This window comes from Salvelinus alpinus, chromosome 13 (genome assembly GCF_045679555.1).
Source record: "Salvelinus alpinus chromosome 13, SLU_Salpinus.1, whole genome shotgun sequence".
NCBI classification, from domain to species: Eukaryota; Metazoa; Chordata; class Actinopteri; order Salmoniformes; family Salmonidae; genus Salvelinus; species Salvelinus alpinus.
Window position 1 is genome coordinate 41,693,354 of NC_092098.1, and position 26,103 is coordinate 41,719,456.

General features: G+C 40.5%; 1 protein-coding gene across 3 annotated transcripts in view; it reads left to right on the forward strand.

Annotated features, from left to right (window-relative positions):
- Positions 1-4,343: 4,343 nt before the first annotated feature.
- The window catches only part of LOC139537711 (protein Aster-B-like), a 123,341-nt gene continuing 101,581 nt past the window's right edge, over positions 4,344-26,103 (forward strand). For all 3 annotated transcript variants that reach the window (XM_071339331.1, XM_071339332.1, XM_071339335.1), the window contains exon 1: positions 4,344-4,947. The gene's annotated coding sequence lies outside the window, so the exon portion shown is untranslated. The remainder of the gene's footprint in view (positions 4,948-26,103) is intronic.

Below are 26,103 nucleotides of genomic sequence, written 5' to 3' on the forward strand. Positions count from 1 at the left end.
GGGTATTGTGTGTAGATTGCTGAGGAAATTATTTCAATACATTTTAGAATAAAACTTCCATAACAAAGTGTGGAAAATGTCAAATGGTATGAATACTTTCAAAAGGCACTGTAAATTCTCCTATAGGCACAGATCCACGTACAGCTTATTTTCCCCTAACCTTGACTAAGACAAATGGCAAAATAAATGCTTCACAGATCTCAAGTAACAGACACATCTCAGCATCAACTGTTCAGAGGAGACTGTGTGAATCAGGCCTTCATGGTCGAATTGCTGCAAAGAAACCACCACTAAAAGACACCAATAATAAGACTGGTGGAAATCTGTCCGTTGGTCTGATGAGTCCACATTTTGGGATTTTTGGTTCCAACCGCCGTGTCTTTGTGAGACGCAGAGTAGGTGAATGAATGGTTGATCTCCGCATGTGTAGTTCCCACCGTGAAGCATGGAGGAAGAGGTGTGATGGTGCTTTTCTGGTCACACTGTCCTGTGATTTATTTAGAATTCAAGGCACACTTAACCAGCATGGCTACCATAGCATTCTGCAGCAATACGCCATCCCATCTGGTTTGCGCTTAGTGGGACTATCATTTGTTTTTCAACTGGACAATGACCCAACACACCTCCAGGCTGTGTAAGGGATATTTGACCAAGAAGGAGAGTGATGATCATCATCAGATGACCTGGCCTCCACAATCACCCGACCTCAACCCAAATGAGATGGTTTGGGATGAGTTGGACTGCAACGTGAAGGAATAGCAGCCAACATGTGCTCAGCATATGTGGGAACTCGTCCAAGACCGTTCAAAGTGAAGCTGGTTGAGAGAATGCCAAATGCCAAGTGTGCGCAAGCTTTTATCTTTCCATATGCGTTATTTCATAGTTTTGATGTCTTCACTATTATTCAACAATGTAGAAGATAGTAAAAATAAAGAAAAACCCTTGAATGATTAGGTTTGTCCAAACTTTTGACTGCTACTGTATTTGATGTCATTACATTCGCGCCGTTCCATTATTATGAGCCGTCCTCCGCTTAGCAGCCTCATGTGGTGTGTAAATAGCTCTATCTGTTTTCATGTGGTAGTTGTCTTCTGTCATGTTGTCTCAAAATGCTGATGTTATTCTTTTTTCATTTTTGTCCTTTACCCTCTTTTCTCCCCAATTTCGTTATATCCAACTGGTAGTTAGTCTTGTCCCATCGCTGCAACTCCCATACGGACTCGGGAGAGGCGAAGGTCGAGAGCAGTGCGTCCTCCGAAACACAACCCCTTCAAGCCGCACTGCTTCTTGACACAATTCACTCTTAACCCGGAAGCCAGCCGCACCAATGTGTCGGAGGAAGCACTTGTACACCCGGCGACCATGTCAGGAGTCTCTAGAGCGCGATGGGACAAGGACATCCCGCCCAGCCGCATCCTCCCCTAACCCGGACGACGCTGGGCCAATTGTGCGTCGCCTCATGGGTCTCCCGGTCGCGGCCGGCTGCGACACAGCCTGGTATCAAACCGGGAGGCCCCTACATTTTGATTGTTTAATGTTATCTTTAACTCAAATCCCTGTAAAAGGCCAACTGAATGAACAGATCTTAACTGAATTGCATTCTATCCTACTCTGTCGTTGAGTATTCATGGCATGTACCAGGCTGGTTATGGGAGCGTGACTGGGATGGCTACTCGGTCATAGACTGGGGGTGGTGAGCGGGGTGAGTGTACATGGTCTCCTGCTCTGTGGGAAGATGGTAATGTGATTTGAGTCAGACAGCACTGCTGGAGATTTGTTTAGCTAAAGGTTGTGAGTGAAAGTGCTGCGAAAAAATAGGCAAAACGGTTGAACAGAAATGTACTGTCATTTTGAGGTGTATGGCTTCTCGTGACTGGTGGTAAAGAAAATAGGTGTGTGGTCTCCTGTTTCTGGGAAGATGTTTTTATATGATTCAAGTCAGGAAACACTGTCTGAATTTGTATGTGTTCAAGGTTTTCCACAAGGTGTTTAAAAATAGCTTAATTGTCTTTTAGCTTTGCCTTTTTTGAGTACAGTACTGTAAAACTCTACATACATGAAATGTATCAATTTAATGTGGCCACCTTGTTAAGAAGCAGACAGGGTGGTCTCTGGTCTCCCTATTCACCATTCTGTGGTTGTCCCAAATGGCACCTTATTCCCTATATAGTTGAACCCTATGCTGTTTGGGACACATCTTCGGGTCTAGTTAACCACAAACAAGATGCTAATCATCAAGGATAACAATCCTGACTGAATCATTAATTCTGGAATTAAATTGTACATCCCAAATGGCATCCTATTCCCTTTATAGTGCACTACTTTTGACCAGGGCCCATAGTGCTCTAGTCAAAGGTAGTGCACTATATAGGGAATAGGATGCCTTTTGGGATGCAAAGTCAACCAACTCTCTTCTGGGGACTTCCTCCCTTCCATATGTAGTTTTTCCAGAGAGCGTTTCATGCCATATGACAAGTGGGATCTGTGTACACATAGATTAGACTGCTACAGCACCTTCATTCCTGGCTTGAGAGCCAGCTACCAGATTGGACCTAAGGCCTTGCTCTAAGTTAACTGCAACAGTTCAGTTAATCTTTCTAACCGCAGCATCAGAGTAGCATACTGTACACACTATCTGCAGAACAACAGCACACACACTGCATCTGGTGAGGGGAAAATGCTATTTATAGCACACTCAATAATTTTGGTCTCGATGGCCCTAACAATGCTAGACTCCCAGTCCTTACAAGAGGAAATATGGGTTCCTGTTTATCCAACTTACTGTGTTTTGATATCAAATAATTGTGAATGTATACAAATAGCGTATGAATACCATTAGCATTTGTGTATGCAGTTTTTGTTCAAGTCTTCTGTTTTCATTATATTTAGGCTATATGTCACTGTAAACAGGTTTGCATTGAGAATATTGTGATGAAAAACCTGTAACTTTTTTGTCTCATCACATACGCTGCTGCTACTGTTTATTATTTGTCACTTTATTCCTAGTTATATGTACATACTGTATCTACCTTAATTACCTCATACACTGAGAAGGGTGCAACTGCAGCCTGCAATACCTGTAAATAGCGAAGTGTCAAATTAGGCTAATATTTAGGGCTGCAAAAATATTTTTGCACTGTTCTAGATGAGATTCAGAGGCACTTCCATTGAAAGTAGGTCAGAAGAAGCTACTGACTTGATGTAAAAAAAGAAAAAAAAGAAAATGGTGTATGAGATATTTTAGACATTTGTTGTCATGAGCTGTATGAATATATTAGCATAAAGAATGTTCTCATGAGTGTTGTCAATTCGAAAATATTGTAAAGGATTGGATGCACTTAACCTTTTTTATTATTGTGTTTCATAAATAATATTGGTAAACATTTTGTAATGGTAAAGAGAAACAAACACTTGTGCTTAACGTTTCGGTTAGTTGCTTTTATTAAGAGCACGGCTAAACTAATGTTGCAATATATGGTGGATAAAGGATTGTTTTCTGTTTCACTGTCACCCGATTTGTCCTTCCCTCTTGTGGAGGATTGTTCTTCCCTCTTGTGGAGGATTTGTCCTTCCCTCTTGTGGAGGATTTGTCCTTCCCTCTTGTGGAGGATTTGTCCTTCCCTCTTGTGGAGGATTTGTCCTTCCCTCTTGTGGAGGATTTGTCCTTCCCTCTTGTGGAGGATTTGTCCTTCCCTCTTGTGGAGGATTTGTTCTTCCCTCTTGTGGAGGATTTGTCCTTCCCTCTTGTGGGGGATTTGTCCTTCCCTCTTGTGGAGGATTTGTCCTTCCCTCTTGTGGAGGATTTGTCCTTCCCTCTTGTGGAAGATTTGTCCTTCCCTCTTGTGGAAGATTTGTCCTTGTGTTTGAATGTTTTATGATGCCACAATGCTTTACAAAGACTGATAGCTCTCTTTTTTAATGCATGCACAAAACCAGACTGTCGAGACGCCAAATAATAAGGATTTGCAGAAGAGGAAGTGCTTATGCTTTATGTTGGCATAGCACTGTAAAACACCTTGATTGTTGTTGCTGTGAATGCTCCGAGGCTGAATTTCTACAAAGCTGCACACGCTGCATGTGTGTTTTTGGAGGATATGGAGTGGTGAATTATCAGGATTGAGACAGCATGGTTATGTACCAAATGGCACACTGTTCCCTATATAGTGCACTACTTTTGACCAGATCACAAAGTAGTGCACTATATAGGGATTAGGGTGCCATTTGAGATGCACACCATGCTACGCCGGGATATATTTACCCCCTAGAACACCATGTCACCCTGTCCACCCGACCAAAAACAATTGTAAAAGGGTCTGGTCTAAGTGGTGCGTGTGTTATTTTGGTGGTGGTGCTCTCTGGCTTGGGAATCAAGGCACACCGGAAAACAGGATAACAGCAAGATTCACTGGTTAGAGCAAGCGAGAGAGAGAGAAAAAAAAAAAATATATATATATGAGTGCAAGAGCATGCAAGGAGTGAGTGAAGAGAGAGGCAAATAGAGAAGAGAGAGCGCAAGAAAGGAGTAAGTGAAGAGGCAAACGGAGAAGAGGGAGATGGACAAGAGCAAGTGGAGTGAGCTGCAAGAGACCTGGAGAGAGAACGCCAAATAATAGGGATGAAACTGAGTCGGTGAAGAGACGAAAGAGAAAGAGAGGCCGATAGAGAGCGAGACGGCATGCAAAAGAAGAAAAATAAATGGAAATGTGAGTGAATGAGACCTGGGGAGGATGCATCTTAAGAATGAGAGTACTCCCCTGCCTTTTTTTCAGTGCTTCTCTGAGCTGCATTCAGAGAGTCTGGACGGTAGAGGGAATACAGGAGAGGATACACATGATACTCCTTTTCTAGTTTTACTCCAAGGAAATTGATTATTAGGCTGTTCATTTAAACAGTGTTTTACAACAAGCCAAGGAATTTGGAGAAAGCGGTATGGTGCGCAAGAAAGAGGTAAATCCAACAATTTTTTTGCTTCAAAGTTGTACGTTGAAGGTTAGATTTGATAGTAACTAATTGTAAAGTCTTGCATTTTTTAAAATTGTATATGATGTATGTATGTATGTATGTATGTATGTATGTATGTATGTATGTATGTATGTATGTATGTATGTATGTGAGGGGACAAAGCACAATGTAGACTTTTAATATTGCCAATCAACTTCTAACATTGAAATACTCCATAAGTTATGAAGAGTAACAGAGTCCAACCAGTGCTTTAGTCACTTGTCTTGAGTCAATGGAGATAGCCAGTGATGAATAGCTTGTGAAGTCACAAGTGTGATGAGTGGAACAGGGAGTGATCAGTTTGTGCAACAATCTGGACTAGATTGATATTAGTCATTCCAGGGCATAGTGTCCTTTTTCAAGAGAACCAGCTTTCAGAATTTCACCAAAAAGTATTATTGCAATGACTTGCGTCATGTCCTTTAGTCTGATCGTGTTTCAGTATTTTCCAATGAGGCACACCTTGTTATACAGAGGCAATGGGGGAGGTGGTGTAATGTGAATGCCATCACATCATTAGATCGCTACTGGTTCTGTCTCCTACTGTCTCTGATTTAAAAATGCAGCTCATAACCTGTATTAAGGTCTGCCTCCTCCAAAGATGTTGCCATCATCACCCATATCATGTCTCCTACTCATGAAGCCATGAGCCATGACATTGACCTGAAGCAGCCAAATGCAAGGGACCCAGCTTGATATCTAATTAAAGTAACTATCCAGTGAAAATCTCACTTATAAAAGTTAATATTATGTTATTAACTCAAATAATGTTGTTGAATCCAATACTCATATTTGTGGCCAAAGCTTAAATTGGAGAAAAACTTCCATAAACTCTACCACAAACTTGTATCTCAAACAGAACGTTTAAAAAATGCTTGCTATTTCTTCAGAGGAAGATGTCATCCTCCTAGAGGATGAGCTGGCCAATCAGCGGTCTACTCACATGAATATTTTCAATGACCGATATATGCCCACACCATTCTGTTGAGGTACGCCCACACCATTCCAAGAAAAACAATTTCACTCATATTGTAGTTAATTATAGGTAATATTTCATAGAAATCTGGAAACACTGGACAGTTACTTTAAAGTATCACATTGATGCAGTGCATTAAATTGTTTAGCCTCACAACCTGTGACTCTCTGAAAGGTGAGTATGGTTAATGCTCATTTAGGTAATCACTGTTGTAGTTCATAAATGCCACTCACTCAATGATACGTTATAGTTTATTCAACTGTTGGAGTAGAATGTACTGTGCCCCACTTTTCTTCCCTCCAGCTCTGTTTTATTTCCCTGCTTCTCAGTGGATGTCTGTGATCACCATACAGTACGGGCTCCCCTCTGCAGAGAGCTAAGATAGATAGGGGGATTTCTCTAAGCCCTCTTCAAATTACCCATGGGGGTAAAGAGAGTGGATTGTCTGAGAGGATATATTTGGGGACCTACCATGCAGACTGTATAGTGATTGAGAGAGTAGAGATGTCTCCTCCCCTCCATCATTTTCCATTTCCCTTCACTCACCGGATGAATGTTGGTGTTTCCTTGATTCATCATGTGTTCTCTTTTCGCCTCCTTCTCAAAATGCATTGGAGGAGAAGATTTAAGTTCCTCCCCTCAGACCTTCACCTTCAATGTATGGAGAGAGGACGTATGGAGAGAGGACGTATGGAGAGAGGACGTAAGGAATCAAGGAAATATATGATCAGCATTAGCACTAGCCATGCTGGGAAGGATGAAAGTACTGGAACGACACTTTTTAACCATATATATGGTTATAACCATAAGCCTCTAACCCTAAGTTATATGCTTAAAATAGCTTAACTATTTACTCAGCATTCAGTTGTCCATTTTGGAATGGCCACCTTGTGACTATCCCACTACCAACATCTGACGGTGCGCTTTCTTATCTTTCTAACATTCGCTCCATGGGGACCCTGAACAATTCTATGGCCTTGCTCTGAAGAATTATCTGCCATTAAAACAAGTAGGCCCTCATTTTCATATTGGACATAGGGCTTTTGTCAACACTTGACAAAATAATTACCTCATTTTGTGAGGATTAATAAGGAAATTGTTCTATTGCTGATAGGTAATGTGTGTTCAGAATGCTTCAGGTCTCCAAACTGCCAGCAATGACAAGTGAACCCAATTGTTCCTTGAAATATGTTTTTCTCATAATTTAATCTCAACACTTAGACAATGTTTTTGTTTAGTAATTATGAAAATCTGGCTCCAGCTTGAACGATCGTTTATCACGTAAGGCACAACTAATTTGCATTAGCCATGCATTCATAACTTATGGTCCTGGTCAGTTCCTAGATGGGAGACCAGATGCTGCCGGAAGTGATGTTGGAGGGCCAGTAGGAGGCACCCTTTCCTCTGGTCTAAAAAAATATCCCAATGCCCCAGGGCAGTGATTGGGGACATTGCCCTGTGTAGGGTTCCGTCTTTCGGATGGGACGTTAAACGGGTGTCCTAACGCTCTGTGGTCACTAAAGATCCCATGGCACTTATCGTAAGAGTAGGGGTGTTAACCCCTGGTGTTCTGGCTAAATTCCCAATCTGGTCTTCATACTGTACCATCATGGCCACCTAATCATCCCCAGCTTACAATTGGCTCCCCTGTAACTATTCCCCAGGTTGTTGCTGTAAATCAGAATGTGTTCTCAGTCAACTTACCTGATAAAATAAGGGTTAAATAAAAAAATGAATCAAAAAATGATTAGCATCGTCAGCCTTCATCCTTTTGCTAAACACAATTAATCACAGACTATTCTTTCTCCCAAAATAGTTTGAGTAGCATCAGTGGGGTCTGTGGGCTTGAACCTCATTTTGAAAACACCATTCTTCAGCTTGTACAGTAAGATGCAGAGTTGCATATTATATCCAACCCTCGAAAGACAGTTACCGCTTTCCCTTCCTAGATAACGCCACACGGCTTTAAAAAAATGAAAATAACAGAATAAATACCAGCTATAAAAAAAAATGGTGACATATGTGAGAGAATTATAGCTGAAATCCTCCTTGTTAAGAGTGGATGCTGAGCCAATGAATAATAATAAGTAACAATATAATTTCACTCCCACATCCCACTGCTCTCATTGGGACACTTAGGCTCTTATCATTGGCTTGTGTGGAACACAACAACATACTCCTAGTGTAAACCCACAATAGTAGCTAGAAACTTACCCATTATGTTAATTAATCGTATTATTTAAAAAAGCACCAAGCTAATCCTCCTGATTTAGAGATCTTAATATGTTATTTTGAGCTGAAGGATATTGATATGTTTCTTTAGTGAAGTGCCAGGGGGTACATAGGCTACATATGCGCTGTACATTTAAAAACATGGGCCTCAGATTGCTTAAAATATTCCCCAGATACAAACCTTGTCTGAACAGATTAAATCACCCTTATACTAGCATGCGTTTTGTGCTCTGGAGGCATTGTAGCAAATCATGCATACAGTACTCTAGCTAGCTAGTATACGCTACGTGCCCTGAGAGCATTGCTTTTGCAATGCAACTTAGGTTGTTTGGGGGAGTGTTCTGCTCTTTCCACCCAAGGAAGGTTGTCTTAACAGCAGGTCCGCAACGGTGCAGCTGAGCGTGCAGTCTGGAGAAAGTAGGTGAGCATCTACGGAATACATAATAATAAGAATAAGAATAGATTTATTAAGCTTTTATAGCGCTTTTCATTACACTCTCAAAGCACTTTAAGAGAAAACAAATTCATGCAATTTTGAAAAACAAAACAAATAGTTCAATAGATTATGGCAGGCAGGGTAGTTCCTTCATGGCTTGAGCAGTCAGCCCCAATGGGAAGGCTAGAGAGGAGGCATTCAGAGATGAAATTGAGGGGGGTCACATCCTGGGTGTTTCAGACTGGTCCGTAGTCATTCATCAGGGCTCCCTGGTCCCTGGTTTCTGAAGCAGCGCTTCTCAGTATTAGTATCTGAAGTCAGATGCCATGGCTAGAACTCTCTCACTACTGATGTGCAGCATCCACCTGGGTGAATGCCACGACAGCTGCGAAGGAGACAGAAAAGCACACTGCACATCAGTCCAAAATAGTCTGCCTTGAAGCTAACCACTGGAGAAAACTGCTCAAAACTTCAACTTCAGAAACTTTTTTAAATTACATTTTATTGAACCTTTATTTAACTAGGCAAGTCAATTAAGAACAAATTCTTAATTTTTTTTTACAATGGCCAAACCCTCCCCTAAACCCGGACGACGCTGGGCCAATTGTGTGTCGCTCTATGGGACTCATGATCACGGCCGGTTGTGATACAGCCCGGGATCGAACCAGGGTCTGTAGTGACGCCTCTAGCACTGAGATGCAGTACCTTAGACCGCTGTGCCACTCAGGAGCCAACTTCACCAAAACATATTAGGAATTTCCACATTCCTCTTCTTCAGACCTCACCCCTCCCCTAGTGTCATGTCTCAACCCTGCACTAGTCACCCAGACTTGACTAATGCTGGGTTGAAACATTGACTTGAGGAGGGGTGAGGTTTCAGGAGGAGGAATGATGAAGTTGCTAATATGTGTTCTGTAAATATGGGGTAGGTCCAGACTAGACTGGTCGGACATACGCTGTATCTACTGCAGGCTGGCTGGACTGAAACACACAGCCATGCTCAACCATTCACCTTGGGCATATTTGTGGCCTAGCTTTGGGACACAACATCGGGAGTCTGTGTATTGGTTGGACTCCCTGAGCTGTGCATTGTTCTGGTGGTTGGCGATGGAAAATATAGCCGGCTTCACAATTTTTTCTTCTTCTTCCTGTCAATAAAAGCATATGTAGAATCTCTAGGAACTCTACTTACCAGACATAGTGAAATGTGTCCCTTGCTATCAAATAAACGTTAGAATCCAGCTTTTTTCAAAACCGCATCATATTCCTGCTGTGTAAACGGTGGTAGGTTTCGTGGTAGGAAGTCTCGCGTGAAGTGTGTGTGGTCTAATATGCAGCTATGATGAGTATGGCATTTTGCATGTTCAGAACAAATTCATTTATCTTTGTCATTCATCATTAAATTATAAAAAATCTAATATTTAAGTGATATTCTATATTTCAGGAACGTGAAATAAAGTAATGCAACAGTTAACCCCTTCAACATGTGTTGCTAACAGATGTAATTGTAGTGTGCTGTAATGTCATGTTACATTATATCAGGCGAAGGTACAGCTGGGCATGAGCCTATTTCTGTACCCATTTGCTGCAGGCACAACTCTTACAAGCTCATCCATCCTCCACAATATTGTTTACTTACACTCACTGTTAAAAGGGAGTACACACACACATTTTTTGGGGGGGTGGGGAATATAGTGTTATATATAACCTTTTTTGGAAGGTTCTATAAAGACCCATGCTCCTAACATTTCCAAATGGAACCTGTATGGTGCTATAAATAACCCTTTCCTGAAGGTTCTATAAAAAAAACATTAATAAAAGGTTCTATATCTCACCAAAAAAGGGTTCTGCTCTGGTTACAACCCTTTTTGGGGCTATATAGAACACATTTTTATGTTTCTTTATAGAACTTTTATGGATAATGGTTCTATAAAATCCTTCCTCAATCTCCAATCCAAGGTTCTTTTGTAGATCCTTTTGAATAACCATACAGGGTTTTTTAATCTGGTTAGCCATACTATATTGTTAAAATTCCTTATGTGTTTTTGTGTTATGTTGAATCAGGTTTGCTAGCCCTGCAATGGCTGTGGGTCCCTGAGGAGAGAATTGAGAACCACTGATTTAGTCAACTGTTCTCAACTGACACAAGGTCATACATGAGTATTTCACAAGACACCATAACTGGCCATAGTCATATTTAACATGTAATGGCATTACACAACAGTTAAATAGGAATGTCACTCAGTTTCACAAAAAGAACTGTGAGGAAACCACGCCCCAAAATATTCTGAGATGCCGCACCTACATTTTAATTCTCCTTCAAAAATGAAAGAACCCTTTTCTGAGTGGCAAAGAACCATTGAAAGGCTCACCCTTCCCAAAGAACCCTTGAGAAACCCTCTGATCTTGTGTCAGTTTAACATTTTCCCCCACTAATGGTTAAGGTTAGGATTGGGGAAGGGGAAGCTGATCCTAGATCTGTACCTAGGGGAAATTTCACCTCGGAGCTATGTAGTTGGGGTGGCTTTGTACATACTTCCTGACAGCCTAATAGCCTGTAGTTCAAGTTGTGCCTAAATATTTTATCCTATCACACTTGGTAGGGAGAAGATGCCTCTATGCACCATTCAACACTATCCTAGATTAAATATCTTACCTAGATGGCTGATGTGCAACTCGAAGTAAGATGCTACATGATTGTAATGTTGTGTCAAGTTGTTTTGACGTTCTATGTCAGCTGAGAAGAGGTAGTAATATTGGTTGGAAATGGTGAGGGTTGTTTCATGTCCTGAGGCTGGACATTCTGTATGACAGTTCTGTTCCATATGCACACCGTCAGCCTAATCCTAAATGACGTTGTCGCAATACGCCTAATGGTTTGCTAGTTTGTGGGATTGTGATTCTTTGTATCTCGATGAAAATTAAATCAAATCCCATTGCTCTTACAGTGGACGTCGTCTGACTCCTCAGCCCGCCCTCTCTCACTGGCCTGGTGAAATGAGAAGTGACAGCCCTGGTTACGTAATGTCCAATCAGACGCTTCTATTTCAGCTAGCTAGTGTTCTATTAGCATGCCTGATCTCAGAGGTTCCATAGTGTAGGGTAAAGTTGCCACTAGACCTGCCATTGGGTATGTGTATTTCCCCACTAATGGTTAAGATTGGGGGAAGGAAATCTAGATCTGTACATGTAGGAGAAAATTCACCCAGGAGCAGGTTCCATACCAAGACTATGGGGATCATCTTTAGTCTAGAGCACTGCTCCTCAATCCTGGTCCTGGGGACCCACAGGGTGTGTGCAGGCTTTTGTTCTAGGCCAGCATTAACATACTGCACCTGATATACCTATTTAACTAATCACTGAGCCCTTGATTAGTGGAATTCGTTTTGTGAGAATAGTACTGGGCTGAAAAATACTGCTCTAGAGAAGTGAAAGGGCATCGTTTTGGTATGTGCCACCACACAAAATAAAGCATTCCACACAAATTGTCAATGTATTACCACATGGTTCTGAGTTGGTGTCACACACAGAGTGGGTTTCCCAGTGGGAGGTTCAGTGTATGTGTTTGTGTGTGTAGGGGCGTCTCAGCACCCCTAAGGGTACCGTATAGCACAGACAGGCTTATCACCATCAAGGGGAATTTATCATGGCAGCCTAGAGAGAGGGCTCATCCCCCACACACATGACATGGGTCTGACCGAGGTCAAGTCCCCAGGGATTGGTCAGGAGCAGATCGTTATGAATATGTAACAGGAGTGGAGCTAATCTCAATAAATTATAAAAAATTGAGGACATATGCAAATATAAATGTCACGAGCTGGGGGGAAAAGTATAGCCATATCAAGAAAGTGAATGTCCACTCACTGTTTGTTGTTCTCAAGTGTGATCTTTATTTGAGGAATTGAGACAGACGCTTTTGGAAAGTAACGATGTTGTCGGGTAGTTGACCGTTCCTCCTAGTTCATATAGCCAAACACCTCTTTATTCATTTTGTAACAGGGAAGATTACGATCAGCTATGCACTAAATGGTAAGGAGTTGATGAATTCGTTTGTTGTTGGATAAAATCACTTTGAATCACTTCACTATTCATTCATTTCCGTGTTGAGTACAGTACTTGATTATCAAAAAAACTAAATAAGGATTACTTTCTGACTGATTACTGCACAGAAAGCACCTATTAAAGTGCACTGTGCAGCACATTTTTTAAATTAAGTGTAATAATTTATTCATAGCGGCTGACGTCAGTAGACCGGCCTAGTAGTACGAATCGTTTGGGGATGCATTATATCATTTGGGAATACAAGACCTACTTTTCATATGTCTTTTGAATTAAGAACAGCAGCTTTGGTCTACAATTATTCATTAGATATTCATCCTACGTTTTCTCTACACACTGGTAGAAGTAGTTTTGGTAACACTTGAACCCTTTTTCATAACGGCTACATAACACTGATATAGTCATGACATAACAAACAGTAATGACAACGGACTTTGCACTCTTATGATGATTCAGTGTTTAGGTCAGATATTGGTTCAGTGTAAAGCGAACAAACTAATGGATTGTGTCATGACTGTAGATAGACTGTTGATTGTCAACGACATCCATCTTGTCGTGATTATTACAGTGTAACCGACAGGTTGTTCTTGAAATCACCACCACTTATCATCCTCTTTTGACTCTCTTTCCGTTCCAGTCAGACTCATTGTGGGTTTAATATATTACTGAAGAGTACATGTGGCTTTGAATGCGAAACTCCTATAGGCGTATTCTGAGAGGGAGAGCGATTTGACAGCCCCAAAGGGGGGGCTTAAACATGAACCGAATACATAACTATTGACACCCTATTCCCGTTAGTGGACTATGTAGGGAATAGGGTGAATGTTTGAGAAGCACTTTTGTGTCCCCAGTGGATTTCTATAGCCTGAAGTCAAGTGAGTCTTTGGTGGTACTGATGGAAATTAGAGGAGTGACGTTAAAGTGTGCTTTGTGCCGTTATGTGTCATACTGACGCTCTCGTGGGGGGTTTGAGGCTTTTAACTAGGGCACAAAACACACTTGTTTGAAAGAGGCAGTTGACATTTGGGTAAATTATGTTGAGCATTAGTCATTATGAACAAAATAATGAAATGGCTCTGAACTCAGCGGCAAAGGGAGATACAGTAGAAAGGGTCCGTCTGTAGCCAAGCTAAGATCCAAATTGAATAATGTACAGACCTAGTATTCAAATGATTTCAGTTACAGTATTTCAGGGTTGGGGTCAATTCCAGTTCAATTCAGGAAGTAAACAAATTCCAATATTTTTTTTCCTCATAGAGAAGCATTGAAGAAAATATTGTAATGTCAATTTACTTGCTGAATTGAAAAGGACCCCGATTACAGATGATCTTATCTGTCCTTAGAATAGCAATTATTAAAACATTGTTCAGAGACTACTGTACCTTTTTTTTAAAGGGACTTTGGTCCTGTATAGTCAGTGGGCACTGGGCTGGTTGTACTGCAGTGCATTGTGAGCTGTGTAGGCAAAATGCTAATTTAAGGCAAATATTACACACCATTTATCCATTTATTTAAGAGTAACACATCAGCCAAGGGCTGGAGGACTGCGGGAGGTATTTGAAGTGAAGCATTGAATGCATCCACACTGTTGAGGAAATGTGGTTGGTTACTCATCTTGACATGAGGAACAGGGTCTGACTGCGGAGGAAGGATGTTGTGGGGGCATTGTTGATATTTTAGGGCAGGGGGGTCAAACAAATTTTTCCCCGGGGGTTGCATTCGATCTTAAACGAGGTCCTGAGGGCCGCAGTGATTTAAAAAAATATTTCTTTGACATTCAAATTTGAACAAAATAGTCCTATCCATGTTTTAAAATTTTCGATGCTCCCTGACTGTCTAGCTTTCATTTTGGTGATTAGTAGTGAGCTGGACACAGTCAAGAAACTGTATGAATGTAGGTCCATTATCATTTCTACACAGTTTCCATTTGGTTTTAGTCATTTTAAAGTAAAGTACTCTAACCGTTTTGGACCCCCTCGTGGGCCAGATTCGGCCTGCAGGCCATATGTTTGACAACCCTGTTTTTGGGCAGCATGATTCTTTGATATAGGAATTTAAGCACCCACACCAGTAGAAATCCACTTTTTTGAGCTGTAAGACGATAGCCAGAGCTTACCCATGATGTTGCACAACGATTTAAGTTGATAAGTCATCGTTTTAGTCAAAGAATTATATATTTGGGCTTGAAGTGACAAATCTGAAGTGCCCATTTCGTGCAGATCTGTGTGAATGCGGTGTCTTTTCCTATGATATATACAACTTATTTTCAGCCTACGTTTCGTGTCAGGGCTGGGTTTTATTTGAATGTTACCACCCATCAGCATGGGATTGTTTATTAATCAGAAACAGATGCAAAGTTATTCCTCTTCAAGACTGAGATGATCCAAACAGATTTGTACACTTGCTCGCCTCAGCCATGGAGCAAATTAAAATAGGGGATGCAAACTTGTGTTTTTGCACATCCATTTTTATTTAGTTTTTCCCCCGAGAATAATCATAATCCATTGGATATTTTGTCAATTTTCACTTATTTTTGAACTAGTCTGTAATCTAAAAAATATATATTTAAATTTGAGTCATTTAGCTGATGCTCTTATCCAGAGCAATTAGGGTTAAGTTCCTTGTCAAGAGTACATTGATAGATTTTTCACCTAGTCAGCTCGGGGGTTCGAACCAGCAACCTTTGAGTTACTAGCCCAACGCTCTTAACCGCCAGGCTACCTTCCGCCCCCATATATCTGACCATTTATTAAATAGTATAATTCCGTGATATGATAGCATTTTGCAAACCTGCTCCCCCTGTTGCCCCAAGATTAATAGTTTTGCTTCACTACACGGTCCACTGCTTTGATTGGTGTAACATTAGCTAGAAATGTCTATCCAGATAATGAAAAGCCCCCTCAAAATAAATTCTGGGAAATTATAGCTACATGTTATTTGTGGCATGCAGGATCATGAGCAAATCCATTGTAGCCTTTCATTTGACTTCCCCTGTAAGAACCATGAGCACGGTCTGACTTGGCTTTGCTGTGCCGAAGCCTGCCAGCAGCCAAAAGTTCTCTGTGTCCATTACAATGTAGAAAAACGCATATCAGCTATATTTTAATAGTTATCCATCTTTACCGGAGCTTCATCTTATTCTTTTTAACTATTTATATGGCAGATTTGCAGACGCAATTTATGGAAGATGCCAAAACCTTGGAGATGACAATAATTGGCGAAGTCAAAGATGTGGCCAGTGGTTTCCATGTGTGGCAAAGTTTTCCCTAAATCATTTAAGGACAACCGATGACAAATATGTTTGGAGATTTGGGTGATAGAACACTTTTTTTTATCCCTTGCAGGATATTGTGGCATCAATGTACCTCAATCTGTATCTATATCAGCACACAAATTATCTGAGTGTGGTACAGTTTCCTCAATTACACAGACCATTCACATTTTGTTTTGTTTTTTGGGTCAAACTTTGAAAAGATAAAACTTGTCACTTGTCACTAGGGTCACCACATTTAAATTACCCATATGCGGGACAACAGGATGGTTTTGCCAGACAGTGTGACCCTACATGAATAAAAACATTTAGTAGCATAATTTCTCAAAGTTTGTACCGATAGATATCGAATATCATTATAGAATATGCATAAAATACGTCCACCAATTGCAACGTCTGCCTATTATCTCAATACAATTTTAATACCTTCAAACCAAGTTAATCATACCCATCTTTAAAATAGGCCATCGTCACTATCAATTGTGAATGATAATTCTTCACATTTTACCAGGGAAATGTCCAAACTGCGTCTGCATCCCAATCATTTGATCTCAAGTCAGTTTCATGGGAATATGCATTTAAAGCTTCTTAAATTACTGTTTAGTGAGCAAATTAGAGCAGATCGTGTTAAACTATATAGCCTTCCTATATTTTGTTTCAACCAAAGAACATTCTGCCTAGTGGCGCACGCTGTTGAGTTTTGGCCGCATTACATTTTTGGCGGACTATTCAGCTAACCGACCTACAATCTGATAGGAAATGTAGTGTTTTTGGTGTAACAGTAACGTTATACTATCGTTGTCATCTTCCAAGACATTGATTCAGCTTTGCTATAACTTTACTAAACTACCACCATTGTGACTACCACCATCCGGTGTGCTCTGGCAGCAATACACCCCTGCAGTCCACTACACCGACCAAGCAATTGAAGCGTAGCCTACTCTTGATGCAGAAACAAGAGACCATGTGTGGCTATTTTTATGAAATTCTCTCTGAATATTTGTCAAAGGAAAAAATTCTGGTTGATCTCAGGGAATGTAAAACAGTTAGGATATGGGAGTCTTTTAAAACAGGAATGAGTGAAGAAGCAGAACATATGTTGAATGAGCAGGAGAGCCTCACAAGTTTGAGTCTAATACAGCTATTTACTTACTTTTGTAGGTCTTCATCAGAAGCACGCTTTCTGTAAGTAGTTAGGAGGCCTAACCATCCTCTCGAAGTTTAGTTGAAATTTAGCCCGAAAGGGTTTGAGAAATATGATTGGTTGATGATAGGCCTATGACATTGGCCTACATCTTGTCTTGCGCTGTGTAGGGTATCAGATCTCAACTATGATTGGAGTGTTTAACATCACCAGTAGGCTTACGATTCGTGTACACTAGCACGCTGTATATTGCAGCGTTTCGCTTAGGCCGCCCAGAGTGGCTCGCTTGTGGGCGTCCTTGCAGCATATAGCAGCACATTTGATTGTGGGTCAAGAATTCAGCATAGCAAGTTTGTATTAAGGTCTGGTTATTAAATGGGTAAATAGTTTAATCCATTTTTCATGAATTTATTCACAAGTACATAGTAATATGCTCTAAAACGCTCGGATGACAAACAAACTTTGCTGACCTGTTTCCAATCGTCCACATGGCTGGGAGAACCTATTCAAGTAAGTAAATACATTTAAAAAATGTAAAACATTTTTGTATTACTAGTTAACTAGCAACAGTGCGGGCTAACTCAAATGAGCTGCTAATGTAGCTAACTTGCTATCTGGCCAACTTTACATACTGTATAGATAGCTAGCTAAGTGAATTAAATATCACCAGCTACCTAACTTCCTATTAGCTAGCTATCTTGATGTATTTATCACTGTAAAAAAATAAAAAATAAACTCCAAATGCATTTGTAGGTAGCTAGCTAACAGCCATGGAGGAGGGTGAAAGGATAGCAGCCCCAACTGTCAAAAGTGAGAGAGTAGGCTATTCTGGATAGGGCAGGTACTTTGTGTAGTTCCAGTCCCTAGAAGTGAGGCCGGAGATAATAGTGACATAATATTCAGTGTGGTCTTATTTTGAGTATAATGAAGTCTGTTTCTTGTGAGGTTTTCTGTCCTCAGAAACAGAGAGCTGTGAAAGCCTGTCTGCAGATGAAGAGGTCCCAATGAAGAGCAGTGGTTTTCAGTCCTGGTCCTGGGAACTCAATGGGGAGCACATTTTTTGTTTTTTCCTTAGCACTGCACAGCTGACTCAAATGTTTTATTTGACCTTTATTTAACTAGGCAAGTCAGTTAAGAACACATTCATATTTACAATGATGGCCTAGGAACAGTGGGTTAAATGATCAACTCATCAAGCTTCAAGTGATATGTATTTATTCATTTGTGACGCTATCCTTGATATGATCCTGCTATTGTCACATGCACATGTGTATGCACATGCATCTATCTATCCAATGTTATCATGATGTGTTGTAAGGGATATTATACTTTAGTAATCCACAATGACCTGGTGATGTAAAAGTCTAATAATGATATTATCTTCCATATTCCTACAGATACCTTGTAACTGGATATTCCTTCAAAACGATTCCCTACAGTTACCGTGTAGGGCACTGCAAGGTTGGGTGACCAGGGCCATCTGGGACTGCCTCCTGGGGGAATTTAGGCTTGTGAAGGCTACCTGTGTCCTGCATATCTTCATGAGGATGGAGACGAGGACCAAGTCTGCTGATCTGTAGGATGTTTCAAGGATGGGGTCCAACAACGCAGCAAGAGAGGCAATCTGTGTGTGTGAGAACTTCACCTCCTACTTCTTCGAAGAGGGTGCTGTTCCCTGGCAACACCATAGATTACACTATGCACAACCAACGGCTCTTTTAAGAGCCATCCACATTGCAATAAGAGTATTCTTTTATTTACTTAGCTATGTCAACTGCAGTTCCCAGTTTATATCCCTTTGATTTCTACTTCTCTGCTGAGGGTGCTGTTTAGGTAAGGGTGTGATGTCTGTACAGGCTATTTTAATTCACCCATATTGAAATAATGTAGAACAATTAGACACCCTACAACCCACACCTACACACTCATGTATCAATCTGATTGCTGGATTGTGTTGTGCGGTAAGCATGCTCAGGTGTATAACTGTGGCTCCTTACACTTTCAAAGAATAGGGAAGAGGGCCAACCGTGGAAAATAGTAAGACACTTAATTATTTCTATAACTACGCTATATTGTTTATCCTTGTGTGTCTGTGCATGTTTTACAGCATAAAGTACTCTGCAGCCACTTAGTGTGGACACCAGGTGAGTCCACACACACAGATTCCCATTAAACACTCTTTAACTACCTTATTTTCTCAATAACAGTCGCTCTCCTTCATCCCTCTCCCCTTCTCCCTAAATCCTTTAGGTTATATCAGCTGTGTTGGTGAATCCCTCCCGCATCTGAACTGGCTACATAGAGGGCACAGCATGATGACAGGTCACTTGGTCGGGTCAACAGGAAGTATTATTAAAGAGATGCTTTACATTGAAATACAGATAGAGATGTAGTAGTCCCAGAGTTAATGATCCAAGGTCAGTTTTGCATTTCACCTTCTGATGATTATCATGACTGACAATGTTAGCATGTTTAAGCCTTGTGTTTTTTAAATTCTATCTCTCTCTCGTCTGCAGGTATGTTTTGATGTGAGAGAGGATGCCAACCCCCAGTCCCATCATCGCTACCTCACTCGCTCTTAAAATAACCTTCGGACCGACTGGGAGCCCAAGGCTGGTTAGGACACCACTAGAAACACAATTGCTGTCTTCCCTGTTCCTCTGTTCTTACCTCTTTCCCTTTTACACCTCTCTCATCACCTCCTTTCTTCCTCTGTTTTTATCATGCACACCATATGTGCATTGAAGTAAAGATTGAACCTCTATATATAATATTACAATTATATTTATAATGCATGTATTATGTATTTATAACACTTGGATAATGAACTTCTTTCAATAAAGCATTTCACATTCTCTACTGGTTGAAATTAAGTCTCTCATTTGATGAAATACTACACCTATCCTGTGTTTATCAGATCAATGCAGGTGGGGAAAAAATGATATTGAGAAACTGGTTTTAGAGTATTTACATGATGCATAGGAGGTGTAGTGTACTGTTTAAGTTCTATTTATGTACAGTATCAGTCAATTGGACACACCTACTCATTCAAGGGTTTTTCTTTATTTTTACAATTTTCTACATTGTAGAATAACTGAAGACAACAAAACTATGAAATAACACATATATGGAATCATGTAGTAACCAAAAAAGTGTTAAACAAATCAAAACATATTTTGTATTTTAGATTGTTCAAAGTAGCCACCTGTTGCCTTGATGACAGCTTTGCACACTCTTGGCATTCTCTCAACCAGATTCATGAGGTAGTCACCTGTAATGCATTTCAATTAACAGGTGTGCCTTGTTAAAAGTTCATTTGTGGAATTTCTTTCCTACTTAATGCGTTTGAGCCAATCAGTTGTGTTGTGACAAGGTAGAGGTGGTATACAGAAGATAACCCTTTTTGGTAAAAAAAAACAAGTCCATATTATGGGAAAACAGCTCAAATAAGCAAAGAGAAATGACAATCCATTATTACTTTAAAATATGAAGGTCAGTCAATATGGAACATTTCATGCACTTTGAAAGTTTCGTCAAGTGCAGTCATAAAAATCATTAAGCGCTATGATGAAACTGGCTCTCATGAGGACCCCCACAGCAAAGCAAGACCCAGAGTTACCTCTGCTGCAGAGGATAAGTTCATTAGAGTTACTAGCCTCAGAAATTGCAGCCCATATAAATCCTTCAGAGTTCAAGTAACAGACACATCTCAACATCAACTGTTCAGAGGAGACTGTGTAAATCAGGCCTTCATGGTCGAATTGCTGCAAAGAAACCACTACTAAAGGACACCAATAAGCAGAAGCTTGGGCCAAGAAACACGAGCAATGGACATAAGACCGGTGGAAATTTGTCCTTTTGGTCTGAGTCCAAATTTGAGAGTTTTGGTTCCAACCACCATGTCTTTGTGAGACGTAGAGTAGGTGAATGGATGAACTCCGGTGTGTGGTTCCCACCGTGAAGCATGGAGGAGGTGGTGTGGGGGTGCTTTGCTGGTGACACTCTCAGTGATTTATTTAGAATTCCAGGCACACTTAAGCAGCATTGGCTACCATAGCATTCTGCAGCGATACACCATCCCATTAGTTTTTCAACAGGACAATGACCCAACACACCTCCAGGCTGTGTAAGGGCTATTTGACCAAAGAGAAGAGTGATGGATCAGATGACCTGGCCTCCACAATCACCCAACCTCAACCCAATTGAAATGGTTTGGGATGAGTTGTACCGCAGAGTGAAAGAAAAGCATCCAACAAGTGGTCAGCATATGTGGGAACTCCTTCAAGACTGTTGGAAAAGCATTACAGGTGAAGCTGGTTGAGAGAATGCCAAGCGTGTGCAAAGCGTGGCTACTTTGAAGAATGTCAAATATAAAATATATTTTTATTTGTTTAACACATGATTCCATATGTGTTATTTCATAGTTTTGATGTCTTCACTATTATTCTACAATGTAGAAAAACCATTGAATGAGTAGGTGTGCCCAAACCTTTGACTGGTACTGTATATATGTATTACAAATCAGCCTAACTAGTTAAATCATGTTTCTAGTCAATTCTAGGATTGGTTTACCAGGATTGGTAAACACTGTTGAAGTGTATAATTTTTATATATACATGCAGAAGATGAAGGAAAAAGGAAACCGCACACTGCTCCTGATAGTATCACCGATATTTAATAAGCTTACGTATCGGCCACACGGCCTTCGTCAGAGCTTTTGTGATTTTTTAAAATGTGCACCCTTATGTAGACCTGGCCCCACCCACATCCGTTCTACACATCGAAGGGGGTTGGAGGCAAAGAAAAAACATAAGTGCTACCAAATATAACAATATGCATTTCAGAAATATTACAAAAGTGTATAAATAAGGCGTATTGAACACGTCTGTAAAATCTCAATGAGGACATAGCAAGTTTTCATTAGTCATTGGGTACATCGTACGAAAAACGTCAGAATAATCTACAATAGACACATATTTCATGTTCAAATTCACAACATAACATACATAGGCATTTCATCATTAAGTCCGTTAGGAAATAATGTCTGGAGGGTGAAAATCCAAAACCATTCTCTTTTACTCAGAGTATTATTAATATCTCCTCCTCTGTCTGATATTTTAACTTTCTCTATGCCACAAAATCTAAAGGTGGAAATGTCATGCTTCAGGTCATTGAAATGTACAGCGACTGGATAATCCCTGTCATTTCTCCTGATTGAACTTTTATGTTCACTAATTCTCTGTTTGAGAGAGCGGGTGGTTTTACCGACATAAGAGCCCACATGGACATTTAATAATGTAAATAACATGGGTGGTGGAACACGTAATAATGTCATTTATTTGGAACCGTTTTCCTGTGTGTGGGTGGCAGAAATATTCCCACTTCATCATATTGTTGCACTGTGCGCATCCTCTGCATTTATAGCTACCATTTGGTAGAGGGCGTAAAAGAGCTTGGCTAATTTTCTTTTGTGGCTGGCAGTTGGCATGAAACAATTTATCGCGTAAATTGCGACCTCTCCTATACACAATAGGTGGTGGATATTTAAATTCAGCCGGCAAAGCTGGGTCCGATGATAAAATATGCCAGTGTTTCTTGACCACACCTCCCACTTTTCGCGAATTCAAAGTATATGTAGTTGTGAACATTACGGAGTGTTCTTTAGCTTTAGCGGGTCTTTTTTGTAGCAGTTCATCTCGTGTCTTTTCCAATGCCAAATTATGAGCTTCATCCACACATTGTGACGAATAGCCTCTTCTTAGAAACCTCATGCGCATCTCCGCTGCTTTTTCTAGATAATCCTCTGTGGAGTGGCATATACGGCGCAGTCTAAAAAATTGGCTTCTTGGAAGTCCTCTTTTTAACCTTTCTAGGACACACGTTCCACTAGCGGAACCCCTCGACAACATTCCGCTGAAAAGGCAGCGCGGGAAATTCCAAAATATTTTAGGGAAATATGTAACTTTAACACATTAACAAGTCCAATACAGCAAATGAAAGATAAGCATCTTGTTAATCTACCCATCGTGTCCGATTTAAAAAATGCTTTACAGCGAAAACACAACATATGATTATGTTAGATCACTGCCAAGTCCAAAAAACACACAGCCATTTTCCCAGCCAAAGATAGGAGTCACAAAAAGCAGAAATAGAGATAAAATGAATCACTAACCTTTGATGATCTTCATCAGATGATGTATGTTTTGTTCGATAATGTGCATATTTATATCCAAAAATCTCAGTTTATATTGGCGCCATGTTCAGAAATGCCTCCAAAATATCCAGAGAAATTGCAGAGAGCCACGTCAAATAACAGATATACTCATAAACTTTGATGAAAGATACATGTTTTACATATAATTAAAGATACACTTGTTCTTAATGCAACCACTGTGTCAGATTTTAAAAAAACTTTACGGAAAAAGCACACCATGCAATAATCTGAGACGGCGCTCAGATATAAACAACACATATTTCTCCGCCATGTTGGATTCAACAGAAATACAAAATTACATGATAAATATTCCCTTACCTTTGATGATCTTCATCAGAATGCACTCCCAGGAATCCTAGTTCCACAATAAATTGTTGTTTTGTTCGATAATGTCCATTATTTATGTCCAAGTAGCTACTTTTGTTAGCGCGTTTAGTATACACATCCAAACGCTCGTGCAGGTCCAGGCGAACGTCGGACGAAAACTTCAAAAAGTTATATTACAGGTCGAATAAACTTGTCAAACTAACTATAGAATCAATCTTCAGGATGTTGTTATCCTAGATATTCAATAACGTTCCAACCGGAGAATTCCTTTCTGTCTGTAGAAATAATGGAAAGCAAGTCGATATCATGTGGAATGCGCATGACCAGGACCTGGCACTCTGCCAGACCACTGACTCAAACAGCCCCCATCCGGCCTAACATCACAGTAGAAGCTTCATTCAACGTTCTACAGACTGTTGACATCTAGTGGAAGGCGTAGGAAGTGCAAACAGATCCATATCCCACGGGGATTTCAATAGGCGATGAGTTGAAAATCGACCAGCCTCAGAATTCCCACTTCCTGTTTGGGTTTTTGCCTGCCGTATGAGTTCTGTTATACTCACAGACATGATTCAAACAGTTTTAGAAACTTCAGAGTGTGTTCTATCCGATAGTAATAATAATATGCATATATTAGCATCTGGGACAGAGTAGGAGGCAGTTCACTTTGGGCACGCTATTCATCCAAAGTGAAAATGCTGACCCCTATCCCTAAAAAGTTTTAATGGCTCAGGGTGGAAGCTGTCACCCTGTAATAGAGTATATCTGTCCGTTTCTTTTCTATACAGAGTTGTAACCAGGGTTCCATTTGATTTCTCAATCCACATATCGAGATAATGAACACGTTGAGTGTCACGTTCAATAGTGAATTTGAGATTAGGGTCAATGTCATTGAGTGGTGCCATAAAATCTGACAGTTCTTCTTCAGTTCCTTCCCATATACAATTTTTTTTGTCAATATATCGATATCACTTCAGGACTTTATTCAAAAATGGATTCTCGTTTTCATTATTAACAAAACGTTCTTCAAAAAGACCCATATAGAGGTTAACATAGCTCGGAGCAAATGTAGAGCCCATCGATGTTCCATTCGTTTGAAGGTAGTATTCATCATCAAACCTGAAATAGTTATATGTCAAAACATATTCAGCCAACTCTAGAATGAAGTTTGTTGGTGGATATTCATTAGTATCTCTGCCTCCCAAATAGTGTGCTAGTGCTGCCAGCCACCCCACATGGGGAATGCTGGTATATAGACTCTCGACATCTAATGTGACCAAAATACAGTCTTCTTTTAAACCCATTATTGGTGAGATCTTGTTTATGAAGTCTATAGAGTCTTATACATATGATGGCAATGATTGCACATGAGATTTAATAAAAGAGTCTACAAAGTTCGACAATGGCTCTAGCATTGAGCCTATTCCTGCAACCACTGGTCTGCCTGGATAGTTGCCTTGTTGTGTTTTAGGTTTGTGTAATTTCGGTAAAATGTATAAGCATGGACGTATGGCACATTTGCAGCAAAGATATTCATATTCAGGTTTTGAGATAAGGTTGTTTAATAGGGCTTGCTCCAGATTCGAGCATATATCCCTTTGGAACACCTGTGTGGGATCAACACTCAGTTTTCTATAGAAACGTTCATTGCTGAGTTGTCTCTGAATTTCTTCTTTATATTTTTCATAGTCTAAAACAACCACAGCACCCCCCTTGTCTGCAGGTTTTATAACCAAAGATGAATCTTTCATTAATTCATTGAGTGCCAGTTCTTCTGTTCTAGTGAGATTCTTCTGAATATGGTTTGTTTGTCTCGTATATACTGACATGGCTTCTTGTTCGACTAACCTACAATAGGTATTAATCGAGGAGTTGTTAACCATGGGACAGAATTTGCTTTTGGGCTTAAAATGGGTACCAGTTCTTTGATGTGTTACTAGGCCCGAATCAGTGTTTTGTGAAAACACATGCTTAAGTTTAATCTTGCGAAAGAATTTAAACAGATCTACTTTCGTATCGAATGGTTTATCTGTACATGTAGGTACAAAAGAGAGGCCCTTAGATAAGACTGAGACTTTGAGCGTCAGTAAGGTCTTTTTTGGAGAGGTTAATTACCGCGTCATGCTGTAGCTCCGTGTCCACGGCCTGTGTTCCTGGTCTTCTCTTCGACCGCTTGCCTCTCCTGCATCGTTTCTTTTCTTTCGTGGAGCCCTCTGTTGCTTTCGGGCAAAAAAAACGGACTGTGTGCCATGGTAGCTGGAGTCACTGTCTGTAGGGAATTCGCTCCCGGTGGATGCCTCTGTGTCCAAGTTTCCATGTCCTCCCGCTGCTGTGTATCTGCGTCCCCCGATCAGTGGTGCGTCCCTCCGTCGGCCTCTCCGTGCTCCTGTTCTTGGGCCTTCCCATGCGTACACCTGGTTGAGCTGGTAGTCCTCTGTGTCTC